The 22,031-nt window shown below is 38.4% G+C and overlaps 1 pseudogene; it reads right to left on the bottom strand.

Moving 5' to 3' along the window:
• Positions 1 to 11,236: 11,236 nt before the first annotated feature.
• Positions 11,237 to 22,031, bottom strand: part of LOC139457110 (uncharacterized) — a 35,469-nt pseudogene continuing 24,674 nt past the window's right edge.

Genomic DNA, 22,031 nt, shown 5'->3' with positions numbered 1-22,031 from the left:
TTCACCCAATACATCGCTACTTGATGTACATTGTTTAACATTCAATAACCATTTACACGCATATAAATGAACTTTCTCAACTTCTTCTATTTTATGGATTGCCCATATTTCTGACCCACACAGTAACATAAGTGATATCTTGGAGTCAAACAATCTGAAAAGAAATTTTGGAGAATAAGGTTGTAAACAATTAATGCTTTTTAATAGGTTGATTACTACCATTTTAGCTTGAACTGTTATGTTGCTTAAAGCTTGTGTCCATGAAAGCCTGCTGCTAAAAAACAAACCTAAATATTTATACCCTTGTGTGACTTCCACAAGTTGTCCATTCAGATACCATTTTTCACTTTTTTTCAGCAGCCCACCTTTCTGAAAAACTACAATTTCAGTTTTTTCAATATTAACAGGCATACTCCAGTCCACACAATATTTATCTAAGATAGATAGATCCTTCTGTAGTCTCCCAATAGTATCTGAAATTAAAATCAAATCATCTGCTAAGAGGAATAATATAACTTGTATAATATCAGGGTGTATCTGTACTCCATATAGCTGCTCCTGTTCCATTGTGTGTACAATTTCATTTATGAAAAATTGAAATAAGAAGGGGCTTAAGACGCAACCTTGTCTAACTCGTAAATTACATTGAAATTGGTTTGACAACAGGTTGTTACTTCTGACACATGACTTGACATTACCATAAATTTTGTACATCTTTGTGCTAACACCGTACTTTCCAAATACTTTCTACAAATAAGAACGACGAACAGAGTCAAGCGCCTTTGAGACGTCTATAAAGGCTATAACTTACGACCAGACATACCTAAATATCTTTGAATAATAGCATTTAAAATAAATAGATTGTCAATTGTCGAGTGTCCTCGTCTAAAGCCAGATTGACATTCTGATATTTTGTCATACATATCTGCCCAAAAAGCTAATCTATTATTTAATATACTTGTGAACACTTTAGACAAAATACTCAATAAACTAATAGCTCTATAGTCATCTTTGATTAATCTTGAACCTTTTTATATGTAATGGGATAATAACACCTGTATCCCAATCTTTTGGAAAAAAAACACTATCAAAGATACAATTGAAAATTATCTCAACATGAGGGACAATGTTAGGTGGTGCAAACTTCAGGTATTCTGGGAGAATATTGTCCATACCAGGTGATTAAGAGTTTTTGAGAGAATTAATACTGTCAATAATTTCATCTTTTGTGATTGGTCCATTCAGGATGTCGCAGGAGATTTCCTTGCTTTCTATTATTAGTGGTTCAGCTTTGTCGTTTAAGAAATCACTATCTTCTTCAATGGTAGATTGATTAAATAAATGTTCAAAGTATCCCATTCATTCTTTTGGATCTATGGGATTATAGTTACTTTTCGTATTCTGCAAGTCCTTGATATTCTTCCAGAATGACTTTGAATCAGTAGTTTGCTCCAGTGTGGTAACGTACGTTTACTGTTCATGTAATCCCCTTGTTTTTTCTACAAATAGACTTATATTCATTCCTAATTTGATGGTATTTCAGCAAATCTTCATTGTTTTTAGTTTTTCAAAATGTTTAAGTGCACGACAACGTTCGTGTTTCATTAACAGACAGTCATCATCATGCCACGGGTTTCTTGTTTTACAAATACGTTGATGATTGTTATTATTAGTTTTTTAACATACATGCTGCTGAAAGAATTGCCTCTGTAAACGTTGATACACTCTTGTCTATGTCAGTAAGAGCTTTTAAACTGGCTTTTTCAAGATTCGTTGCAATTTCGGGTGATTCCATATTATGTATGAACTGTTCCTGCTTGTTATCCACCCAGGTGTATCGTACACGGCGGTGTGTTGATTCTGTTTCCGCGGAGCATTTTGCCACAGGCGTTGTCATAGTTACAGGTAGATGTAGTGAGTCACATCGAGGCACAGCCTCAAAATCACATATATGATAAAAGAAGTCAGATGAGCATACAACATAATCTATGGTACTACAACCATTAGGGCTGACATAAGTATACTCTGCTATTTGGTTATCCGCACCTAGTCTACCATTCACTATGTGAATGTCTAATACTAAGCACAACTCAAGTAGACTTGTTCCATACATGTTGACTACTTTATCGCAGGAATATCTTGGTAGGCAGAACCTTGGAAAATAATCTGAGTAACACCCATTATTATCAAGGAATGGGAAAATGTCATCTTCTAAATAATCTACTTTTTCGCCTGTTCTTGCATTAAGGTCTCCCATCAATATGTTATAATAAAATCGTCAACAAATAACGACCCATCAACAGAGTCATTCAAAACCTTAGCTAAACTATTTATCTTTATACTAAACAACGTCACTGATACGATGCTACCTTGGGGGGCACCTTGATCTCGATCGTAAAAATCTGACAAGGTGGATCCCACACATACCTGGAAATGTCTATTTGTTAAAAACTGTCATTTAAAATTAGGCAAATGGCCTCTCATCCCCATCCCTTGAAGATCCTTTGAAATTCCATATTTCCAGGTCGTATTGTACGCTTTTTTTCTAAATCGAAAAATATAGATATGGTGTGTTGCTTATTGATGATAGCAATTTTAACAAATGATTCTAATCTAACTAAATGGTCAATAGTACTTCTATTTTTCCTAAAACCGCATGAATATTTGTTATGAGATCATGTGTTTCTAATTACAATATTAATCTATTACTGATCATTCTTTCCATGGTCTTACAAACACATATAGTAAGCAATATTGGCCCATAACGTGAAGGATCAGTGTGATCCCAGCCATGTTTTGGTATTGGAACAGCATTCGCGCATGACGAAGGGAAATTACCAGTTGTCCAGATATTATCAAATATATTTAATAGTGTTTCTAAACAGGAGTAAATGTTTAAGTACCTGATATAGGATATTATCTGCACCTGTAGCAGTATCATGAGCTTGCAGTATTAAGTTTGTAAATGGAACAAACTTCATTGTAATTTTCACCATTATCACTGTTAAAATTAATTTTCTTTCTGGTTTTAAAATTTCTGAAATTTAGGTACATAATTTGATGATGAGTAATGTTTAGCTAATGTTTCTCCTAATTTATTGGCTATATCAGAGTTATCAGTTAATAAGGTGTCACCCTCTTTAAGATGGTGAACAACAGATTTGGAACCTTTAACTTTTATTCTTTGCACCATATTCCAAACCTTAGACATTGGTGTTCGTGAATTTATTTTAGAAACATTGAGTTTGTTTGAACGTACGACGTGCTTTTGCATTTAAAATTTTGAATTTATTTAAATTGTGGACAGTTGGATGATGGCGGAAATACTTCTCCGCCTTTTCCCTAGCTTTCCTGGCTTGTTTACAATTGGTGTTAAAACATGGTTTACGTGTATGTGGATTTTTAGAGGACTTTGGTATACATTCGTCTGCAGTTTCATGTAAAACGTCAGGAAACACTTGAATAAGATCACAACAGCACTGAAAACTTCAGGTTTTAGTTTATGTGAACATAATGTCTGAAATAGAGACCAGCTTTCCTTGGAAACAATCCATTTCGTTAAAGGTGGAATATCAGATGGATTTAGTGCTTGAATAACAATAGGGAAATGCATATGGTCACTTCCACAAAGGTCATTGTGGACTGACCATTTAAATTCTTTGAGTAGGTTAGAATCGGTTAGAAATTTAGAGTGGAATCGGTTCCAGTTGCAGGATGGAGATAAGTGTTGGAGTCCTCATTAAATGCACAGATCATTATTAGAGATGAAATTCACAAGTATTTTACCTTTCTTATAAGTGTTTGTGCCACCACATAGTGGGATGTGGCCATTTAGTTCACCCATGATTACACAGGGTTAAGGTAGTTCATCATAGAGAGCTTGAAGATCTGACAGCCTGAGAGCTGATGAAGGCGGCATGTACAGTGAACACAGAGTAAAAGCAACGTGCAAAGTAATTCGAACTGCAACGGCCTGGATATGAGTTTTAAGTGTAACAGGGCTCTGGATAACATTATGCCTCACAATGATTGAAGAACCTCCAGTGGCCCTATCACCCAGGGGAGAAAAATAATGACATGCATTGAACTGACGTACGTTATTTTTTTTTTGTCTGTTTTAGATAAGTCTCCTGCTGCTTGTTTCAAATCTTGCATTAAAAGCTGCAATTATTTCAAATTTACCCTAACTCCTCTACAATTCCATTGTAAAATACTATCAGAAGAAACTATTTCTTTGGTGGATTGACTGGGGATCTACTCCTCACCTTCCTAGGGGGCGACAAGCTCTCTAGGGATCCAAACTTGTTTTCAGACCCTTTGGGGGCTCTGCCACTTTGACAAGATTTTGCTCAAGATTTGATCTTGGTCTTCAGATTTGAGTCTAGTTACACTAACACCGAAGAAACGTAACCGTGCTTCATATAAAGTGGTGAAAATGTAATTGTTGGTGATTCGTCTGATAAATGTTCTATCATAACAAATTCATTGACGAAACAGAGAGACACGCTTTTAACGAAGGATGGTGTAGCAACTCAATCAACACTGCCAATTCCAGTTGTGACGACTATTTTCGTTGATACAGGCGAGGTAGCGGCGAAGAAATTAAGACACCCGTGATTCAAAACAGCCTGGGGGATGTTGTTCCTGATGTCAACGAAAGATTGGCCCAACTGAGCTAGCGTTACCGGCTGGTTCTGTCCCTGTCGTAGGCGTCGTTTCATGTTCTATGCGGGAGAGGTCTGATGAACAAGCCGGCCATGGCAGTACAGGCATGTAATGCTGCCTCAAAAGGACCCTTACATCATTTACAACATATCCTGCTGCAGCCTGATGTTATATCTCACAAAGAGTAGATGTCGAAGGATGTCGCCCCGGTAGCGTACATCATTCAAATTGCCATTAACAACGATGCGTTTTGTTCTCCAATGAGTTGTCATGCCACCCCATAACATTTACACTTCCACCCCTGAACTGACGAAAATTGAGCGATAATAGAGTTGTCCAGAAAAAAACTGGACCCGTCTGTGAACAGTATACTATATTGTCTTCTGAACCGGAGTTACTGTCAACACCAAGCTGTGCGGACCTGATGGTGACGCTGAAGCAAAATTAGTTGTATCACTGGACCTCGAGGCCGGATGCTATGCTCCCCCCACTACTTGCGTACTGTTCTGCCAAATATTTATCTGATTCCAGGTAGTGACCAAGACGTTAATGTGGTATTTCGGTATCGATTCCGTAGATGGACCAACAGAATATGGTTGTCTTGTTGACATGACCTCACACATGGATGTGGCAAGCCACAGTGTTGCCTGCTGTAAATAACTCCTCCAAAGAGATGATATTGTGTTTCATTGAACATGAAATTATCTGCCATCTTCGTTCTGCGACATACCTGCTTACAACATACCCAAGGGGCGTCAACGTTGATTTTCAGCAAGTCATATCATTACGTAAGCGGTATCTACGGTGAAGCAAAGGCGTTTATTACGAACACTTCATAAGAAAACAATCATTGTATGCTGTTCACAAAAACACTAACGTGAGCATCATGCAAACACGCAAACAGCAATTGTGGGCGCCGTGCGTGAACATGCATGTACAACTTGTGAATCATGACCTTAAAGTCGAAGAGATGTTCATGAATATGTCATGAAATGTGCATTATTTCATTGAAAAACTTATTTTTACTGATCTTTATAAGAAGCACAGTTACTTTTTCCCCCGTGTATCTACATGTGTTGTATGATAATTCCAAGGCATGATATACAAAGAAGTCAGTCACAAAACAAGTTTGGGTAAGCCTCGGATCTCGACCATATGGACGTCAAACAAGGTGACACATCGCTTCCCAAGTGCTTCACTGTGATAACTGTTAATGCTCTACATAGTTTCCAATGACAAAACTACCAGGTGTTATTTGTTTGACAAAGTTGCAAATTTAAAGGGAAACAACTCTTCGAAGCATAGTAAGACATTAATCACTTCTGCAGCTGAATATATCATGCCTCCATAGGTTGGTTAAGTGTGTAAGAGAAGAAATTAACGCCGCGATGAGTTATATGGAAGCTTTGCACGATTCAATTTCGAATATTTATTCATATTTGTGTATTTGTGTACGTTTTGATTGTCCAAGTAATGACGATTGTTTGTCACAAAAACCTGGGTCCCTGAAACCGTACACACTGCTGCACCACATGACGTGACGTCAGGAGACGATGCATACGAAGCGTCGACAACGTCATTGAAGGTATGCGGTCCTTGAATATCACATTTCATACTTGTGAGATATTTACACAATGACATATTGCTTCAATGACCCATGTCAAAGTTCACTGCCTTCACTATTGCTAGTTGAGACTTATCTGATATAACTTGCGTGTCGCTATTAACTGAAAAGGCTTGATTCATATGTGAATGTATACAGCGTTGCTTACTGGAAGCTGGCAGACACATGGGATCTCATCCTGTACATATAGTGGTGTCTGAACACACCAGATAGGACAGATATGTGCAGGAAAAGGTTTTAATCGGTAACAAGAACCACAGAACGAGTTTGGGTGGATAAATTGGAACCTTTACATTTAAATCAAAATATCAACGATGTTTATGTTAACAAATACACGCATAACAATAAACTCTTATGTGTGACTTACGTTGCAGTGAATCTAGCGAATAGCAGGCCATGGACTCAAAATAAGGGTAGAGTGAAGCCCACCTCACATTTAAATCCTATTTTCTAGTACTTTTCTTTTGTTAAAAAGAGTATGTTTGGAATTGTATTAAGGGTGAATGTGAAGTGAATGTACACATGTAGATGTTATATAGTTATGACAAGATAGGTGCCTCTAGATGACTTCATCACCAGCCATTTGATAAATATTTCCACCGCCTTGCTACTTGCCTGTCTTATTCACTCTAAAGCTGTCGGAAAAAGTCTGCCTTGTCAAAGTTAATACTAACCCACTTACAAATGGAAAACCGCTCTGTTGGCAAAAGTGACAGATATTACTTCAGGTATATTTACAGTTGCTCACATGCTCACTAAAAACATAAAAAAACAAGTTATTGTTTTATTCAAGACAAGTGAAACCATAATAAATCCAACCTTGGTTGTAAATGTAAGCACTTGGAAATAATATGTAAGTAACTAAAGATACGAATAATTTTTTATAACATTGTTACAGTTACTCTTACGTGTATACGTTTGCAAAATGTGCATAAAGATTTACATCCGTTATTAGTATAAACAAGTATAAAGTTAGTAGTAAAATCATCACAGGAAAACCTGAGAGACTGGCACAGATGGCGCACTAATGTCATACAGTGTACAATAGAAGAGTCACGCGTTGACCTGTCCTGCTTTTGTGCCTGTGCCAATCATTAAGCTCAGGAGTTATGTAGTTATGGATTGGGGATTGATGCCCAAAGCGACGTGCCACCTACCATGCATATACAGACTTAACCTCAATGAAGTCAATGTCAAACAATGGAATCAAGTAATTTAAATGTCGCATCATTAATTCCGTATCTTAATGATCACTGCTGTGTCCAAATTGATTGCAGCTCTTTATTAGTTTGGCAGTAATCCGGTGCACGGGCAGACAGGACAAGCGTTACGGCGTCGCATTCGACTCACGTGACCCAGGAGCCCCGGACACATTTTATGGTGGATGCTAACCAGTGTCTTCTAAATAAAGGCTGTATCTTCAGTGAAACTTATGTTTTATTATTGATCCCTTATGGCCAGATTGTGACCTTATTAAGCCAAACGAAACAGTATCTCCTTTCTTTCACAAATAACATCCTACTCAGCATTATTTGTTAACTGAGGAAAAATCATGAAACCATTATGTTTGCTTTGTATGTTCTTTTACTTAGATCCAGTTAATTATACATAATTCTTGGGCGGTGGGGTAGCCTGGTGGTTGAAGCGTTCGCTCGTCTCTCCGAAGACCGTGGTTCGATTCCCCATATTGGTACATGTCTAGTGTCCCCAGCCGTGATATTGCTGGAATATTGCTAAACGCGGCGGAAAACCATACACTTTCACTCACTCACTAAATAATTCCTTTGATTACTAGTACTAGAACATTTATAAATTGTATGCAAATAAAAATGAAAAATATATATGTAATCCAGTATGATAAATGTAAGATGTTAGTAAGTGAAACTTTTCAGTGCATTTATTCATTAGCCTATACATTAGTTAAGCTGACTTGCAAATACTGGTCGATAATCCAGTGTAGACGTGATATGATCATTCGTGATACAAATTAATGGAGTAAATGTGAGTAACAAGAAACTGACAGGCTTTGATCATCGGAGCGTGAGACCTACGCTTCACTGAATATCTATAGTACGCTTTTACTGAATGTCGAATTATAGCTTTGTATTCAAGGCCCCGTCACTGAAGCGGGTTGACAGTACTGAACAGGCCATTCAACTAATATGTCAGTTCCTTTGTTGGGTTATAGTAGCACGGGACATCTATTATATTTACACGGACATAACTTGACATCTGGGTACATTATGAAGTGTGTTGACAGTACTGAGTCGGATCATGTCATCCACACACGGGAGAATACACGACGAGATATTTGTTTGACGGAGTGCAGCTGGGACAGAAACCACAAATGTTGTATGAAGCAACAAAGATGTCATTATTGCTTTATGTAAAGGATATCGAACGAATACTTCAACGTGTGGTTCAACATCGTATTCAGTGCAATCCCCCTGAACAGCCTATTCAACTAACCTGTCAGTTCCATTGTAGGGTTATAGTAGCACAGGATATGTATTACATTCACACGGACATAACTTGACATATGGGTACATTATGATACTTCAATGTGTTCAGGTGCTGAGAGGGATTACTGATGTATACAATGTATACTTCCACTTAAATATGAATTGGTTACAGTTGTTCATGGTTCACCCTTACTTCAAGTCTGTACTAACTTATGAAGATAGACGCTATTACTCAATCTCTGGCTTACAGTGTGAGGTCTAGTGGCATAGATCCAATGGGTGAATATTCTTACAACCTGTGTAAGTCAGGTAATCATTTTAACAAAAACGGACATGTCCATTGATTTAAAAATATTTTATTTACAAGGAAAAGGATTTGGCACAAGTTTTCACAACTTACGCAGACCTCTCCAAACCTTTACATGGGTAGCAGTATAAAGTAACAACATTGAAATATGTAAATAAGACAGAGTATATAGAAACAGAGAGAAGCAGCAAGAACGGGGTTTTGTATGTACATAAATCTATTGGTGTGGTTGATATACATATGGACAGAGTGAAACAACTTACATGTTCGTTGTAGCCGAGATGGGAGGTCCCATTTAACAATATTGACACACCAGCGACTAGTTTGGTCCTACACATTTCAGTTATATAATTGAATATGATTGTTCTTGCAGGTAGATAAAACTGACATTCGATTAAGTAGTGATAATCGATTTCACACGGATTACTAGAGAGACTGTTACAGTTCGATGTCGCCAGAATTATTTCATTCTGCCAGATGGTCATTTCTTGTGTATAACAAGCCTTTAATAAACTCACTATTATCAACTGCTCATGTATTATGTTGAACTGAAGTTTCTCCCAATCTTATTTTGCATTTGCTTGGATTTGTAAAAAAATATTCTACATTGCAAGGAACGTTATTGCGGGTGAATATTGAGGTGAATAGATAAATGTAGGGTGTCATCACATGTCACGTGGTTATGTGTTGATGGATTGCGGTAATAATCTTTTGGAACTTCAGTATTCATCCGTTAAATGTTTCGTCCTCCTGTCCTACAGTTGTTTGAAAAGTCCACCCTGTCACCTACTGTAGCACCGCTCTTATCCACTGAGCATAGTGTCCCAAGTTATTGGATGAATGAGTGAGGTAGGGAGGGTGGATAAAGAGATTGACATGAATAAAATGCAACATAAAATGGAGTGATAGAGTGATAAATGGAATAAAATAATTCAGGAGAAGGATGGAAAATCTTTCTGATTGGCTGAGGGGTCTCTAACTCAAACATGTCGGAAAAAGCAGACGCTCGTTGTTTGCTAGATAAACCACCAGGGACTCACAAAAATCAGTAGTTTGGGAACATTTCGGGTTGTCAGTAACATTTGAAGATCGAATCAAACACGTGTTCAAAGATGAAACGTGCTGTCGCGTGTGTCACGCATGGTTGAAATACAGGGGCAGCACAGCACGACAAACATGACAACACACATACGCCGCCTTCACCCAAATATGGACACTAGTGGTGCTACACGTTTAGGAAAAAGACAAAGCCTGTAACTAACTTTACTAAATCCCAAACGGATTTTAACATGAATGATCAGTCACACCCAGCTGGTCAACTTCGTTCACCAGAGGCTTTCAAAACCAAATTGCCGGCAATGTCATCACATGCCCGAGGCATTACTAGGAGTATCGGCATGTATCTCTTGATATGAGACCAGATTCTGTAGTGGAGAAAGTTGGATTCAGAAATCTGCTGCAAACATTAGAGCCCAGATACGAAAGTCCATGTAGGACTTTTACTTTTATGTCTGTCTAATGGCATTTCAAAATACTGCAGAATTTTGAGTGTTTGAAATGTCGATGAAACGTGTTCAGTGTTTGAAAAAAAATCTTTTATTTGGATTCCTTTTATTTGTATCATGTATCATACATGATCAGAAGTTTTGTGACATAATTTTTTTTAGTGACAGTCATCTCCTCATACACTGTTCTGTTGGTTGCAATAATTGTTTTTAATTGTTTTGTGTGCCTTTGGCTTTATACATGAAAATAGCAAATCATTAGTTACTGGACTGGTACATTTAGTATTTACTCCTACTATCTAGTCACAACTCACAAACATGAAGGACTGTTACTGTTGTGTTTGCTAGCCATTACATGGAAAGTTTAATTCATTTACCTCTTGTCTTCTCTTGTCACTATGTGTATCGTAGCGTATCTCGATACGCATTGAATCGTGATGTAAGTATCGAGATACGTATCATATCGTGACCTACTTGTATCGTTGCAGCCCTATTAATTTATCTTAAACTGGTTGTGACAGGCTGTCTTCTACGAAACGCAAAGGGCGTTTCAGAAGAACGTTAAAAAGGTGAATAACTAATTTGTATATTTGCTTGGCTGAAGCAGTCTGTCTCGAGGAGCTTGTACATTTATGCTTTCAGTATCATATTTTCTTGTCTGGCTCAATGCGTTTCATCCTGTTGTTGATGCATTGACGTAGGTCGGATCTGAAACAATAAGGGAGGAAATAAGACCAGTTACACATTCTTGTTCCAACATCAAACATCAAACGACGAGGGACTGCAACTGAGGGACTGCAGTGCACACGTCCCAAACCATCTGCAGGTCAACAGATAAGCGATCAGAGTAGCTAGTGGTATGACCGAACTCCACATGGTTGACTCCTGAAGTAATCCTTCATAACATACACTTCTTCACACTGATAAACATAAATGTAGATGTAATGTATCTGCTTAACATGCCACAAAACGTCCTTTTGTATACAAGAGAACCACCAGGTTACACAGCAATGGGCAAACAATTAATAGAAAGTAGATTGGAAAAGATGTTCAACCTTTCACATTCCTGTCCGTACTTTCATACGTATGTAGCGCCACTGTTTCGTAGGTGGTTTGAGATCTCTCCTGTGGACCTTTGTACTCCGGCTCATGTGGCACACGACCTGCTTAACATGCAGATTAATTAAAGTCCATACAAATGATCAAATCAGCTCTTACATTCATTCAGGGCGATTACACAGTTATCTAGTTTGAAACACATGTCCACCAATTGACATGTAAACCTAGGTGATAGTGAAATCTGTATCATGTGTTGGTTGGCAGAACAAACAATACATGCTCCTTTAATAGCTGATATGGAATATTCGATTGCTTGTGTATGATTTGATTGCTGTCATCTGATTTGTAATCAAAGACAATTTTAGTCTCCAACACAAAGATATGTTTATTTTACATCAAGCTCAGAAATGATTGTACTGTGGTACTCAATCATGCTTATTGTCACTTGACAGGTTCACCAAATGTTCCTGTAATCCATTAACTCACCTTTATTGTTTTCGTAGATCTTCAACTGGGAATATGGCTGGGAGGCGCACTCCTCAAACCTGGCATACTGATTAAGATCCTGGATACCTGCAATGTTTTAGACAGAATACAACACAACATTGTTTCCTGCGTCAAAGGCCACAGGCCTACAGGACATAACATTATACAATATCTGTGTTGCTTGACACAAATCAGAAAATACATTTCACACAAGTACTGACGGGTATAACTTAAAGGTATGAAATACAATGTCTATAGTTTGGCTTTTGGTATTGGTAACATTTTCAAAACATTCCAAGCATTGCTTATTTTAACATCGAAGGTGACTTAATAATTTCATTAAAGCGACAAAAGTGAAACATACAAGTAAAATATGAAACTCACAATCAACATAATCATAACAAAATATAGAACAAAGCAACTGACATTCTCTATCAACACCAGATCTATGACCAGGTTCTACCCGTGAAGATCCGGGGTAGAATAGGTCTTCAGCAACCCATTCTTGCCGTAAAAGGCGACTATGCTTGTCGTAAAAGACGACTTACGGGATCGGGTAGTCAGGCTCGCTGACTTGGTTGATGCATGTCATCGATCCCAATTGCGTGGATGTTCATGCTGTAAATCACTGGATTGTCTGGTCCAGACTCGATTATTTACAGACCGCCGTCATATGGCTGGAATATTGCTGAGTGCGGCGTTAAACAACAAACAAACAAACAAACAAATCAGGCTCAATCTTTAAATTATGGCAACCTCATAATCTGGATAATGATTGCCGATAGAGAACCATTCCAATGTTAGTTAGATACATTTCTACGTTTACAATAGATTTGTATGTATAGTAGGCGTATAATCTGGATGTTGGAGTGTCAAGTGATACTCTCCATTGTTAAAGAGTTAACATCCTTTAAGTATTGTTTAAATTCCATTAACAATATTCATTTATTGAATAATCCAAACATAGCGAAGTCCATATTTAAATAACACGTCCTTAATGTAGGTGATCCATGGCGTTCTGTTCTCACTCTCCAGTCCATATAACATAAGGTACGTTTTGTTGGGAAGTCTATTGTTATCCATGATGATCAGCTTAGCCCAAAAGGTGATTCACTATGAAAGATATGACACATATTTAAAGTGTTTCTGCCACAATCCCCACAAACAAATGCAATATTAGCAGTTTTGGGTAAATACAAAATTTTCTTGAAAAACTTGGTTTGGACTTGTCTCCAATCTGCGATATGTATTTCCAGTCGACCTTATTTAGATTTTGAAGTTTCAAGATCATTTGGCATACTTTCTCTGCTTGTATTGAGGTTGCCCTTGTCAGTACAGCTTAGGGTGTAAACATTATTCCAATATATTGGTAATGAGAGAATCTGTATTCCTTTATATAACTACTTTTTTAATTTCTTAAATATTATTTCATTCCGAAACAAAACAGTCTGAGGCATCACGATGTTCTTCAACAAGATAAAACAGCAACTTTATCTGTATCGTGGCAGGAAGGACATCAATCTGATTTCATTCACATGTTGTGGGTGCTGATTTCGAGACTTTGGTAGTAAGTCTATGTCATGTCCTACCTGCATGGCTGCATAGTGCAAAACATTAATGAAAATACCAGAATAATGATCTTACCTGAGTTCTGAGTATTGCCAGTTGGTTGTTCCCGAATGTCTCTGAAGGGAAAATAAAGAGAATACAAACGAAACATTTCATCAAACAATTGAATATGATTGTTGACTTGATTCTTAAGCATAATATTAATAACTTCCATTGATACAATGTTTTCTTGGTGCATTCTTTAAGTTTCTGCAAAGACAAAACAAATTGAAAGTGTATTGTACAACTTACCTGTCTTGAATCTGAGCAGCAGGTTTACCTGTAGCAAATAATACAAACCATCAGTATCACAACTGAAGTCACCAGGAAACATTCCTCAATGAAGATCAATACACTTTACATATTGGACCCGTTTAAATAGTAGACTGGTAATTGTAAGTGCATAGTTATGGATGATCATTTCAATGTTTAATAGTATAAATAATTGACAGTGAGATAACACCTGCCTCTGACTGACGAACGATTCTATCGCCACTAGTTTAATTATTCAGGAGCTACAAGTGGCACAACCACGCTGTGGCTTAAAGAGGTTGCTTTCTCTTTGTCATAAATACTTGATGGTTGATGGCGGCAATGTGTGGCCTAATTATCTGGGCAGGTTTGCTTCATCAGGCGTGACAGAAACATGGTATCGAATCCCTATTCTCCCTGATAATGTTTCACTGAAATATCGGATAACTGCAGAAAAACCTACATCGATGTTCACTTTACCTCGATCATGTGTTGACAATACGTGACGTCTTCTAAGATAGATCAGTGCTGCTCCCATCACTATGATAACAATGATACATATCCCCAGCCCTACACCAAGGCCAATTCCAAGTGATGACCCCGACAAACCAGACTTGTCTGGATTACCTGGTCATAGATAAATATAAACAGATACGTTAACTTCTCTATTACATTGCAAGTTAGATATTAATTAGATATTGTTAAGTTTAGATATTGTTAACCATGTGTGTATCAGTGACATTTTACTTTCCCCTGAATCTCACTTTTATTTCATGGTGCTTGTCATATATTTAGACCACTGAGGTTCCATTGTGAATATCGTGCAGTACACACCTGACTCGATTTACAAACACTACTCTGACTTGGTAAAGTCATGTAAAACATTTTCAAGTCTTATATTATACTATACAACTAATATGTTTAATATCTCATATTTACATTTTGTTTCCCATGACTCGACCTGTGTGAAGGGCCCCTCGTTGTTCTGCTCCCTGGTATTCCTGGCCATCACCTTGAACTCATACCGAGTTCCTGACTGGAGACCTGTGACGTCAGCGTATACGTATCCCCCGGGGTTGTCCTCATACTCCTGCATCTTCCACTCCCCTGACGTCTCCACTCTGTAGTGCAGGAGAAATGTCTGTGTGTAATCTCCACCAGGGTAGTTAGACTTCCATCTCAGCAGGACGCTGGTCACCGTGGTGTTGACAACCCTAAACTCCAGGGGAACCAACGGAGGTCCTAGGTTTAGAAAAAAAAATTGTCATTAAAAATATGTAAGCGGTATTTCTTATGTGTGAACACAAAAGTCCACAGTTCGATCATCACATGAACATTTCAACAGTCACAATCACAACAACGTCATCGCTATTATCTGCAGCTAGCCGGCTATCCTTGCCAGTATTAATACCACCTACAATTTCACTCACACTCAATATACTTATAAACCCTTAAGTCAAACAAACAAGTTTATCCATTGAATAAAGTTATCTGCAAAAGCACTAATGAAACCAATTGCAAGGTTAAAACAAAAACAATCTATTTACGTATGCGTTTATACAGCAAGTTCGATGATTCGCACTGACGAAAGTCAATAGAATTTGGTGTAGTCACAGTTACAGGACATTAGTTGAAATGTAATGGGAAAATTGGTTTAAATAGCCACATCATTATTAAGACGCTTCATCCAGTTACGAACATAAATGTAAATGTTAGAATTAAGAATTCGTTCTTCTGGAACTTAATGTCCTCCATGTCGTTGATTTCCTTTCGAAAAATCCTGATTGTGTACAAACTTTGCTTATCCAAAATGTCATCACAGTTATCTGTGGAGTTTCATGACAGTAAAAATATTAGCCTTAAATTTGAGTGAAAAGCATGAGTCAAATATAAAACCAAAAAACAGGAATACCCCAAGTTAACCTCCGATCATTAACAACCATCTAGGTAGTTATCACCCATGATTTTGAGGGGCGTGGTTACCTCTGATCTAGTTATTGTTTTGATTAATTACCTTCTGCTCACTTTCTAACAAGGTATTATACGTGTGATTTTTTATATGAACAAAACTTTCGCTTGTCACATAGAATCCCAAGGTTCAATTCCCCACATGGGTACAATGTGTCAAGCCCCTTTCTGTTGTCCCCTGCCATGAAATCGTTGGAATATTGCTAAAAGCATCGTAAGACCATACTCCCTCACTGACAACATAAAGAATACAGTTTCTACCTGCCACTGTCAAGTGGACCTGTGAGGAGTTACAGCCCACTACATTACACACAGTGACTGTGTAGACGCCGATGTCCTGTTCCTTGAAGTTCTGGATCACCAGAGACACACTGAAGCCAGCATGCTGCACCTCCTTATTGTTCTTCCTCAGCGTCACCTGACTTGACCTGACTGAGCCTGGTCTGTTGACGGGAGTGTCCAGCTGTCCAAATGTCCAGTTATAGGATGTGTAGTTCAGGTCACTGTTGTAGAAACTCTGGACCAACGTTGTGTCTGTTCCTACTTCAGCGCCGAATCTTTGTTTGGAATCATCAGTGAACTTTGGACGTGCTGGAACAGGAAACCAATGAAGCCTCAAAATCAATACATAGAGGTTATCATGCTTGTGTGTTTGGGGATGGTAAATATCCTGTATTAGGAATAAACGTTGTATTTAGCGATCCTTGGATACAGGATATTTACCATCCCCATCCCCAAACACATTCAATTCTGTGCTTGAAAATCGCTTTCTATCTCTCACAAACATTACCGAAACATTGCAAGTTTTCCTGGAATGCGCGCATTAATATTTATTTCATCACAGGGTAAGTGATGTGTCAGTCGGACAGTGACAGTAGCCAATATAGTTCCAACATACCTCTCACATTGACACGGACTCTTTTCCTCTGTACTAACAAATCATTCCTGTCTGTGACTGTGTTGTCCACTCTACACACATACACAAAGTACATCTACCTCTAACATTGACACTGACTCTCTTCCTCTGTACTAACAAATCATTCCTGTCTGTGACTGTGTTGTCCACTCTACACACATACACAAAGTACATCTACCTCTAACTCTGACACTGACTCTCTTACTCTGTACTAAGACATCATTCCTGTCTGTGACTGTGTTGTCTACACTCATACACAAAGTACACCTACCTCTAACATTGACACTGACTCTCTTCCTCTGTACTAACAAATCATTCCTGTCTGTGACTGTGTTGTCCACTCTACACACATACACAAAGTACATCTACCTCTAACACTGACACTGACTCTCTTACTCTGTACTAAGACATCATTCCTGTCTGTGACTGTGTTGTCTACACTCATATACAAAGTACACCTACCTCTAACATTAACGCGGACTCTCTTCCTCTGTACTAACACATCATTCCTGTCTGTGACTGTGTTGTCTACACTCATACACAAAGTACACCTACCTCTAACATTGACACTGACTCTCTTCCTCTGTACTAACACATCATTCCTGTATGTGACTGTGTTGTCTACTCTACACTCATACACAAAGTACACCTACCTCTAACATTGACACTGACTCTCTTCCTCTGTACTAACACATCATTCCTGTCTGTGACTGTGTTGTTCACTCTACACTCATACACAAAGTACACCTACCTCTAACACTGACACTGGCTCTCTTCCTCTGTACTAACACATCATTCCTGCCTGTGACTGTGTTGTCCACTCTACACTCATACACTCCTGTGTCCAGGTAGGTGGCAGCACCAACACTCCATGTGTAGTCACCTCCACTCGGTGTTCCAGCTCGGCTGTCAACTGATGTATTTCCCCAGTACTGAATGAAACTACTGAAGGTGTATGAGGCAGGACGACCTCTAGCTTCACACTTCAACGTCAGTGGCTGTCCCTCTGTGATGTCCACAGGGCTGAAGGTAATGTCAGGAGCATCTAGGGGAAACAACAGTTAGCTGATAATCATACAAGCCATGCTCAGTTACAAAAACAAATTGCAATCCATAGGCTTTCCATACTCGTCAGATTTATCTGGAATTACATTTGTGTCCTAAATGCATCACATGTATTAAACTTTGCATTTGGAGATTCGAACAGAAGCTTTCAACTTGATGATGTCATAAACTGAACGATACTATTTTGTGAAGGTAGTGAATTGTTCCCCTTAGGCACAGCTGTACAGATAAACACAATGGCCAAACGATTGGGTGGGTGAGATTGCAACGATAATAATGTTCTTATAATTACACCCATTCTGAATATTAAAATTGATGTAAATACCTTGCAGAGACACATTCATAAGCCATATCCCCTATAATTGTTTGGGTATTTGCTTGTACCAGCCTTAAACATGGGTCAAATAATACTTCTTCCCTACAGATAAGGAAACTGTCTAGTTTTAAGTATTTGATTAAATACAGTAATAAATTCATTTCTTCCCATAATTATTTAAATTTACATCTTTACTTGATCTTCGAGATTCAAAAGTATCGCCAGGATAATCATGAATACCATCCTGTATAAAATCAATACAGTAAACTACGTTTATAACGAACACGCTTATAACGAACTGGCAGCTATATCAAACTGTTTTATTTTTTGTCCCGGCCATTTGCTGTATATATGCTGTATATGTGATTATAACGAACTATGGATATAACAAACTAAAATTTGGGGTCCCGTTAAGTTCGATATAACCGTAGTTTACAGTCATTGTCATTTGGGATATAACTCAATCAATCATGTCTTCTGTGAGGAGAATATCACAGTTTGGGTGATCAGTTGAGATAATATGAATGCTCAATTCCATCGTAATTATTCTTTTGATAGATTGGGAAGCATTCTGGCAATATGTACCGCTATGTGAAAAACAAAGTTATATCACTTTCCCACTTCCATCGACTGCTCTTTACAAGCAAATCCATTGTTCAAAATTATGTCAATGTCCAGACTTGTATCCTTCTAAAATTCAGTACAACTCAATGAGAAATGTCATAACACCTCTATAGAGTATTTTGTTTTCCCTCTCAAACAATTTCCAGTTTCATACCCTTTTTAGAAATCATGAAACTCATTCGGTATTTTTACAAAAGATTCACAAAAGGCAGTAATGTCATAGACCATGGTCTTTTCTTCACACGATTGTTTTCACTTTGGTGATTGGGAGTGACCTCCCCCTGATCTGCTCTATTTCTGGGTCCAAACAAAAGACACGTGGGCCCCACCCCATCTGTTGTTGGAGAAATTGACATCTCTGGTCCTCGCGTGATCGTTTCATTTTGACCATAGTCTTTGTCTCTCTGTCACATTTTAAACACTTTGTTGTCGATTATCAACTGATTGAGCCTTGCTTTTAGTCGTTTCCCTGCCTTTTGTGCTTCAGAAAACCAATGTAATATGTCTGTTTTCTCTGATGTGACGGGGAAATCCTCAGTCACTCGGTACTGTGTGTCCTGTTGCACATTCTTAGCCTCTCTGAAAATGGTACTTTTGTCAGTGGTGGTGACGACCTTTATGACAATAGGGGAGTCATTATTTTCGCATACATGTGATGGGCTCTGTCGATGATAATGCTACATGCATCAGGCATTTCAAGTGACCCTGATAAAAAGTCACAAATATTTCCTTCATATTGTTCCCTAGTTTCACCTAATTGATATTCCATGAAAAGTAAGATTGTTTCTTCTATATCAACATTCCGAATCATCCAGTCTATCGCTCATCTCTGTTAACTGGTTTTAGTTAAAATTTTGTTTGTTTTCAGTTCTCAATACACTTGAACTTCGGACGCCATGTTGTCAACTTGGTTGTTCAAAGCTTAACAGTATTGAGTCTGGGTGTCAATAACTAGTACCTCATGTGAGTTTTTGTCTGTTGTATTTATCCTGACTGAACCAGTTGGATCAACTGAAAGCGTAGCTTGTTGCTGTCGTGTGACGGGACCCGTTGCTGGGCGTAGGTTGGCGGGCATGCTCAGCATAAATAGGTATGTTTATTTATTGACTGGTTGACAGATCCACCAATGACTTCAAGTTTTGAGAGAAAATATCTGTAAATCAACTAATAAATAATTGAAGGCCTAAAGAGACTCAAACACATAGAAAAGTAGGTTGTGTGAAGAGTCAGATGTTTCCTTGATTTGTTTGGCTGAATGAAATATCCAATTTGGGCTCTGTATTGAGCTAAATATATACCTGTTGTCACAGCTTGTAACCCTGTATGTTAATAAACATCCTATTCCCCCTTGTCTCTTGATGTAGCCCAACACTGTTGCATCTCAAGACAATTCCCGGAGATTGCTTTTGTATGGTTGCCATAACCCCTGAACTGTTGGGCTGTTCATATGGGCTCCCCAGCCAGAGTTTAATGTATCCCTAAAAACATTGGTGTTCATGTACTGAAAGTACAAATGAAATGCCTCTTTAAGATGTTTTCCACCAAATGAGATACTTCATTAATATTGGTGGACAAAATATATCAGATATCCAACCTCGATGACCATACTAAGTTCCTTCATAATATTATGTCACAATGTTGGTGGAATATGTAGAATAAGAGAGGCGGAACAAGACAGAGATGCCGATTCGGCAGTGCTAAACGTTTGCCAAGAGCAGGAATTGTGTATTGTCTATGAAGCAGTAGACTGGTAAGGTCCTGACGACCTTTGTTTTTATGCAATGAATTAATTAGTCATTCGACCCTTGATGAAGCAGGACCAAGTGATAAAATGAAGGAAAATGGAAAGTTTGAAACACCCACATGCTATTATGGCCTCTATTCGAAAACAATGGCATTTTTTGTAGCCAATCGAGCAAAACAGACCTAACTTTGACATTCTGTCATCACGAGTCTTGAGTCGTAGAAGGGCAACCTTAACCAACTCGGTTCATTTCAATAAAAAATATATAAGGGTCTTCATAAAAAAAATAGTCTCGTCCCTCAAATTTTGATGAGATAAATTCAAGTATAGCATCGAGTGTACATGAATTTAAGTAGATTTTAGTTTTCTACTGAAAGTTACGTGAACTATTTTCTCAACTCATACCATATCTAATACAAAATAATCTTCGCCTTTTTGCGACCTGTGGAGCGAGTCGTTTAAGTTACAGTTACATATTATTCCACAGGACTGTAGTCAGTTACAGCGGAAATATAACCTTCTTTCCAACAGTGTGAAGGTTCTTGAACTGGAGAGTCTTATTACCCACAAGCCAAACTTTCTGCTTTAAGCAGAGACTTCTTATGAATATGGAGAGGTTTTTTTCAGTTTAAATTGTTATTAAAAAGGCTCAACAGGTATCCTAAATCAGCAGTCTATGTAACAGGAACAGTTTTGGGAACCAAGGCCTGGGCTGACCACATCATGAGCTATGAGAACAATCATGCCGTCCATGTCCTCGATTTTCCAAAGAACTCTTTCAAGAACAGGCCAAAGACAAAGCATATGTGAAGAACCCTGTTCAATCCATGGACAACACGTCCACTTGAAGAGTGAGTGACTGAGTTTGGATTAACGTTGCGTTGAACAGTATTCCAGTTATATCCAGTTATATTCCAGTCAGCTGAATGTGGGAGGAAAGCCCGAAGTGTTGCAGGTCTCAGACGAGCACGGGTATGGTGCTAACAAACGTAGATTCATAATCGGGGCGAACCGGGATTCGAACACACAATCATAGGTTTCTGGCATGCGCAAGGGACGCAGCTCTGCACAGCGAATCGCGGCGCCTTAGACGACTGGGCCACCCGTGCCCCCTTCCACTTGAAGAGCTTAAGGTGAACATTCAGCACTGGGCTGACATACACAGGGACCTTGATGTTGAGGCATGTGGTGAACGAGTCCAGATGAGGTCTGTCCCACAATGACATTATCCATTTAAATACCTCTGGATGGAGTGACCACAGCGGGATAAGCTATAGGCCAAGATGTTGACAGTGCCTAGAATGTGGTGGGCGTCCATTCTGCCATGGATCAAATCAACCAAGGCGAATAAAAATGCACCATCCTCTCTCATCGAGGAATGAACCAGTAATGTTGCAGGGAAAGGCACTAGTGTGGCCAGTGTTGATGAC

The sequence above is a fragment of the Haliotis cracherodii genome, unplaced genomic scaffold, assembly GCF_022045235.1.
Source record: "Haliotis cracherodii isolate W230 unplaced genomic scaffold, xgHalCrac1.p SCAF_12, whole genome shotgun sequence".
NCBI classification, from domain to species: domain Eukaryota; kingdom Metazoa; phylum Mollusca; class Gastropoda; order Lepetellida; family Haliotidae; genus Haliotis; species Haliotis cracherodii.
This window is presented reverse-complemented; position numbering and strand designations above follow the sequence as displayed.